We start from the raw sequence: 7,495 nt of genomic DNA, 5'->3' as shown, positions 1-7,495 counted from the left end.
CTATCTATGTATGTATCTATGTATGTACTATCTATAGGTGCACCGTTGTATATTCATTGTGTACATGATCTGAACTGATCTGAATACATTTTTGTATTATAAGTGCTCAGGTAATTCAGAATGGAGCTAGCTAAGTTAACTGAAATTGGAGAAAAGTTCGGATTCAGTGGAGAGGAGCTTAGGCAGTTTGTTACAGACGAGCAAAAGAGACTCAGAGAGGAAAGAGCGGACATGTTAGAGTTAAGGCGACAGGAAAGAGAAACAGCCGAGCTACAATTGGCGATAGCGCGTGAAAAGCTAACCAAAAGCGAATCAAGTTCTAATGGGTGCAAAGCTCGATCTCCAAAATTGCCTCTATTTCAGGAAGACAAAGATAACATAGATGCCTATCTACAGCGGTTCGAACGATATGCCAAAAATCAAAACTGGCCAACTACAGACTGGGCACCCAACTTAAGCACACTGCTTACAGGTAAGGCTCTTGATGTTCACTCTAGATTGTCAAGTGCGGAATCCAATGATTATGACACTTTGAAACATGCACTCTTGAAATCCTTTCAGCTCACTGCAGAAGGATTTCGCTCCAAGTTTTTTTCAGGCAAACCGACAACAGGAGAAACGGCATCCCAGTATGCAAACCGACTAGAGAACTACTTGAACAGGTGGGTAAGCCTCTCTGGTATAGAGCACACCTTCGAGGAGCTGGCAGATCTACTCCTCCGGGAGCAGCTCATCAGTGGGTGTCATCGAGAGCTGGCCATCTTCCTAAAAGAACGGCAGCCCGAGACTTCGAAGGACGTGGTGAAACTAGCTGAGCAGTACTTAGACGCCAGAGGAGGCACCTTCAAACCAACCCCACCGGCACAAAGGAACATCCAGACGCACGTGGGACAGATACCACGGAGCAACACCAGACCTGAAGGTAAAATCCCTCCAAATAACATTTCAGGAAATAGGCCCCCATCTCAACCCAAATGTTACAACTGCCACCAACACGGTCACCTTGCCCGTGATTGTACAAAACAGGGAAACAGAGGCAGAACGTGTTTCATATGCCACAAACCAGGTCACATTGCTAACTATTGTCCTTTCTCCCCCATGAAATCGGCAGGTCTAGTCCTCGCCCAGGATCCAGAGCAAGGAAACCCCCCTATCTCGGAACACAACCTGGCTTCATTGGAACCCGATCAGGTAGAACCAAATCCACATACTCCCTGTCAATGTCCAGCTTGCACTAACACAAAGGTCAAAATTGAGGCTTCTTGTATGATGGTTCGGATGCCACTCAATGCCCCCAAGCTAGAATCCACCACAGACCATATCCAATTCAAATGTGGACACTCCTTGCCGTTGATGAGTGCAGCATGCACCAAAGAACATGTGGTCAGACAAATGCCAGTTACTAACGGACTAGTCAATAACAATCAAATTTCTGTTCTCAGAGACAGCGGCTGCAGCGGAGCTGTCATTAAACAAGATCTTGTCCAGCCAAACCAAATGACAGGTGAAGAAAGTACTTGCGTGCTGATTGACGGCACAGTGAAAACTCTCCCCGTCGCTAGAATAGATGTTGACACTCCCTTCTACGTAGGAAAAGTTAACGCATTGTGCATGAAAACTCCACTCTATGACCTGATTTTAGGTAACCTACCCGGAGTAAGAGAACCAGACAACCCAGATCCTGACTGGACGGCTACACCAATGCCTGTCGGCGCAGTACAGACGAGAGCCCAGGCTCAACGAGACGGTAAGCCATTTCGTCCTCTCAGAACCCCACACCCAATGGAAGATATCGTGACTCCAACAGCTCTCAAAGAGGCACAACAGAAGGATGAAACATTACACCGCCTGCGAGAACTCGCCGATACTCGTTCAGAGAAGGTAAGTCGCAATAACGGTCTCTCTTCCTTCTTTTACAAAGACGGAATGCTGTATCGCTCATTCCACTCTCCCCAAATGGACCCCGACACAACAATCACACAAGTGGTAGTACCAAAACAATACCGCAAACAGGTTATGCAAACAGCCCATGAAAACATACTCGGAGGGCATCAAGGTACCAAAAAGACAACAGAAAAGATACTTACCAATTTCTTTTGGCCCGGTATGAACTCTGACATTACCAGGTACTGTAGATCGTGTGACGTATGCCAACGTACACTATCAAAAGGTCGTGTAACCAAGGTCCCACTCGGAAAAATGCCGCTCATCGAAGTCCCCTTCGAACGCATTGCTGTAGACATAGTTGGACCAATACACCCAATGACTGACCAGAAAAATAGGTACATACTTACCGTTATTGATGTTGCTACTAGGTACCCCGAGGCAATCCCACTCCCAAGCATCGAGACAGAAAGAGTTGCAGAAGCCCTAGTGAGCATCTTCACCAGAGTCGGAATCCCCAAGGAAATGCTGACCGATCAAGGGACTCAGTTCACATCTGATCTCATGAAAGAGGTAAGCAAATTACTCTCCATCAAACACTTCACTACATCCCCATATCACCCTGCCGCGAATGGACTAGTTGAGCGCTTCAATGGCACTCTAAAACAAATGTTGAAACGTATGTGCGCTGAAAACCCAAAAGACTGGGACAGGTACATTACTCCCCTTCTATTTGCAGTGAGAGAAGCACCACAAGAGAGCATGGGGTTCTCCCCGTTCGAGCTTCTTTACGGCCGGAAGGTACGCGGACCCCTCGACATCCTGAGAGAACTCTGGACAGGAGAAGCCGAAACAGGTGAGACCAAGTCTACTTACCACTATGTACTTGATCTCCGAAACAGGATCGACGAGACATGCCGCAACGCCCACACTCAACTTCAGAAATCAGCAAACAGGTATGCAAAATACTACAATCAGAAGGCAAAACACAGGGAGCTACAAGTCGGAGACAAGGTACTCCTACTCCTACCAACTGACAGGAATAAGCTCCTTCTACAATGGAAGGGCCCCTTTGACGTGATCTCCAAAATCAGCTCCATGGACTACAGGATCGACCTCAACGGGAAACCAAAGGTGTTCCACATCAATCTTCTGAAAAAGTATCACGCTAGAAATGATGTTCCCTCTATTTCAGATGCCGAAGCTGCTTGTACCGCCGTGATCGAATGCGAAGAGCAAAATGATGACGAGGAAGAAACGCAGCAACCACTAACTAACACATCTCTCCTACAGCCTTTCCCATTTCAGGCGAAAGAGTCACTCGACGATGTCTCAATTAACTCAGCCCTTTCCTCCCCACAGAAAGAACAGGTCAACGAACTCCTCAACGAGTACAAAGACGTCCTGTCTGATCTTCCCGGTCGAACCACGTTAGGCGAACACCACATCAAACTCAAAGGAAATGAACACCTGAAGAGTAAACCATATCCCATTCCCCACTCTCTTAGAGACACAGTCAGAGAAGAGGTAAAAACCATGCTATCGCTCGGAGTAATTGAGCCATCAGAAAGCCCCATTGCCTCCCCCATAGTACTGGTTAAAAAGCCCGATGGCAGCAACCGGTTTTGTGTAGACTTCAGAAAACTCAATAAAGTGACTGTATTTGATGCTGAACCCATACCAGATCAAGATGAACTCTTCACAAAAGTCGCCCATGCAAAGTTCTTCACCAAAATAGATCTCAGCAAAGGATACTGGCAGGTACCCATGGCTGCCGAATCCAAACCACTAACCGCTTTTCTTACCCCCGATGGTCTCTTTCAGTTCACAATGATGCCCTTCGGCTTAGTGAACGCTCCCGCCTCCTTCAGTCGACTGATGAGGAGACTGCTAGACCGACTCGGAGGAATGGTGAACTACATCGACGACATCCTCATCTATTCGACCACGTGGGAAGAACACCTACGTACACTCACAGAACTCTTCAGACGACTACGAGCCGCAAAGCTCACTGCTAGACCAAGTAAGTGCTTCATCGGACAGACAAGCGTCGAATTCCTAGGACATGTGATCGAACACGGACAGGTAAGACCCCGCCCTGAAAAACTCAAAGCCATCCAAGAGGTAAGTCAGCCTCAGACCAAACGAGAGCTCAGATCCTTCCTAGGTATGGCGAACTACTACCGGAAGTTCATTCCGAACTACGCCGCCGTCGCCGCACCACTCACAGACAGGACCAGAAATGCTGAACCAAACAAGGTAAAATGGGAAACGAGCCAAGAGCAGGCCTTCACAACACTGAAGTAAAAACTTTCTAACCCCCCTATCCTTCATTTGCCAGATTTGTCACAGGACTTCATCCTCAGGACAGACGCCTCCAACGTTGGACTAGGATTCTGGCTTTGCAACCCTACAGATTCCGGGTGGAAGCTATCCGCGGCAGCGAGAATGTTGGCGCAGACCTACTAAGCCGGCTGTAGGGAGAAAGATAGTGTTATAAGTAATTTCTTTTAATTATGAAATGCATTTTTCGGAAGGGGGAGTGAAATGTCACATTGAAAATGCATTTCCAGGTTGTTTCATGTACAACACCTACCGGTCATTCAACTAGACAAACATGTTTACGGGTAGGGATAACGAGACAAAAAGTGCGAGTGAGGGAGCGAGAGAGAAAGCGAGAGCGAGAGAGAGAAAGTGATAGGACAGGTGTAAATGTTTTACAAGTCGCGCCATCGATGACCGAGAGGAGTTCATTTATTTTTGCATGTCAATTAATGTAGAAAGAAAAGACAGGAAATAGCTCCAGTTCCGGGAGAGTGCGGTATAGGTGTTTTCGTTCAAGTCCTTTTAGTTGTATCAAATATTCCAAATGCCTCGAAAAGGAGTGTCGTAGTCGAGTAGCAATTTAACAGTAGAGTTGGATCTTTTCGTGGCAGACACCATTTTGATTTCACCGAGAGAACATTGAGTTAGCTCCGTGATGGCAGAAAACCAACCTGCCACACCCAGGCGCCAGTTGGCAAGATAATTTTGTGTCTAAGCCCAATTTCGTTTGCGGCCTTACCGTCAGCCTGTATACTGGCTGATTTGAGTTCAGATTTTGTTTGCTGCCAGAAGGCGTATTCCAACAGCCTTTGCAGCCTCCCAGTAGACAAGAAGAAGAGGCATTTTGGTCATATTACACCGGTCATTGATGGCGCCGAGGCCGAGGTCGAATCTACTCCCAGGCCGACGCATTCGCAGCGGAGCGACTGTGCCCGCCCCTCGCTAGGGAGAACTTTTGACGCCAATGAATACGGAACGCGGGTCCCTCGCGAGACTTTGGAGCTGGAACAGCAACCTCGCATACAAGGACGCTCCACCCACGAATCAGTTATGTTCTGGAAGCGAATAGTTTGACAATTAAGGTGACTCTGTGGACAACGCAGGTGAGCGATGAACCTGGCGGGTGCATGACACCCTGTTGATATGATTGGTTACGACGAGGAAGTGTCGCCGAAGTAGAGAGGTGAAGGTCATGTTAAATTGGTAAAAGGATGAATATGATGTGCACATAATTCGAATGTTGGTATTTATACACTCCATGAGAGTTGCGGGTTAACACAGAACCCGGATGTAAACGGAAGCAGTGTAATTGAAGGCAAGTGTTATAACCGCGGTAAACCGTCGTGCGTGCAGGCTGGTCATCTCAGGATCAGCACTACGGTGGTGTGAACCATATAGTGTTGCGCTTGATAGCAGATAGTGTATTGTCAGGGATAACGAATTAATAGTGAAGCTGTTATAATTATTCTGAAGAAGTGTCAAGCCAAAAGTACAGGTGGAACCGGACCAAGACAGGGTCCCGTTCACATGGTTGTCGAATATAAGAGTATTGTAATTTAATTTATCTCACTCAGAATTTTGATTTTGCATTTTATGTTGGTCACAACTCCTTGATTTCAGTCTTGTAAATATTCTACAAATGGTTTATTAAATTGTACATTAAAGTGAATGGCACGAGTGTGATTGAGTATTATTTAAGTCCGCCCATGTGACATTTTCTGGGGGCTTGTCCGGGAGTATAACTCGTGCCATTCGAAGTCACATGGGTATATAAACGGAGAAAACAGAGTAAAGAAAAAGGTTGAGGAAAACTTGTGATTTGTTTTGTTTCCTCTACATTTGTATGTATGTACTATCTATGTATGTATCTATGTATGTACTATCTATAGGTGCACCGTTGTATATTCATTGTGTACATGATCTGAACTGATCTGAATACATTTTTGTATTATAAGTGCTCAGGTAATTCAGAATGGAGCTAGCTAAGTTAACTGAAATTGGAGAAAAGTTCGGATTCAGTGGAGAGGAGCTTAGGCAGTTTGTTACAGACGAGCAAAAGAGACTCAGAGAGGAAAGAGCGGACATGTTAGAGTTAAGGCGACAGGAAAGAGAAACAGCCGAGCTACAATTGGCGATAGCGCGTGAAAAGCTAACCAAAAGCGAATCAAGTTCTAATGGGTGCAAAGCTCGATCTCCAAAATTGCCTCTATTTCAGGAAGACAAAGATAACATAGATGCCTATCTACAGCGGTTCGAACGATATGCCAAAAATCAAAACTGGCCAACTACAGACTGGGCACCCAACTTAAGCACACTGCTTACAGGTAAGGCTCTTGATGTTCACTCTAGATTGTCAAGTGCGGAATCCAATGATTATGACACTTTGAAACATGCACTCTTGAAATCCTTTCAGCTCACTGCAGAAGGATTTCGCTCCAAGTTTTTTTCAGGCAAACCGACAACAGGAGAAACGGCATCCCAGTATGCAAACCGACTAGAGAACTACTTGAACAGGTGGGTAAGCCTCTCTGGTATAGAGCACACCTTCGAGGAGCTGGCAGATCTACTCCTCCGGGAGCAGCTCATCAGTGGGTGTCATCGAGAGCTGGCCATCTTCCTAAAAGAACGGCAGCCCGAGACTTCGAAGGACGTGGTGAAACTAGCTGAGCAGTACTTAGACGCCAGAGGAGGCACCTTCAAACCAACCCCACCGGCACAAAGGAACATCCAGACGCACGTGGGACAGATACCACGGAGCAACACCAGACCTGAAGGTAAAATCCCTCCAAATAACATTTCAGGAAATAGGCCCCCATCTCAACCCAAATGTTACAACTGCCACCAACACGGTCACCTTGCCCGTGATTGTACAAAACAGGGAAACAGAGGCAGAACGTGTTTCATATGCCACAAACCAGGTCACATTGCTAACTATTGTCCTTTCTCCCCCATGAAATCGGCAGGTCTAGTCCTCGCCCAGGATCCAGAGCAAGGAAACCCCCCTATCTCGGAACACAACCTGGCTTCATTGGAACCCGATCAGGTAGAACCAAATCCACATACTCCCTGTCAATGTCCAGCTTGCACTAACACAAAGGTCAAAATTGAGGCTTCTTGTATGATGGTTCGGATGCCACTCAATGCCCCCAAGCTAGAATCCACCACAGACCATATCCAATTCAAATGTGGACACTCCTTGCCGTTGATGAGTGCAGCATGCACCAAAGAACATGTGGTCAGACAAATGCCAGTTACTAACGGACTAGTCAATAACAATCAAATTTCT

Source organism: Diadema antillarum, unplaced genomic scaffold (genome assembly GCF_040938485.1).
Source record: "Diadema antillarum isolate AM-2024a unplaced genomic scaffold, OU_Dant_1.0 scf00000060, whole genome shotgun sequence".
In the NCBI taxonomy this organism is placed as follows: Eukaryota; Metazoa; Echinodermata; class Echinoidea; order Diadematoida; family Diadematidae; genus Diadema; species Diadema antillarum.
The sequence above is the reverse complement of the archived record's forward strand: the minus strand, read 5'-3'. Positions refer to the sequence as shown.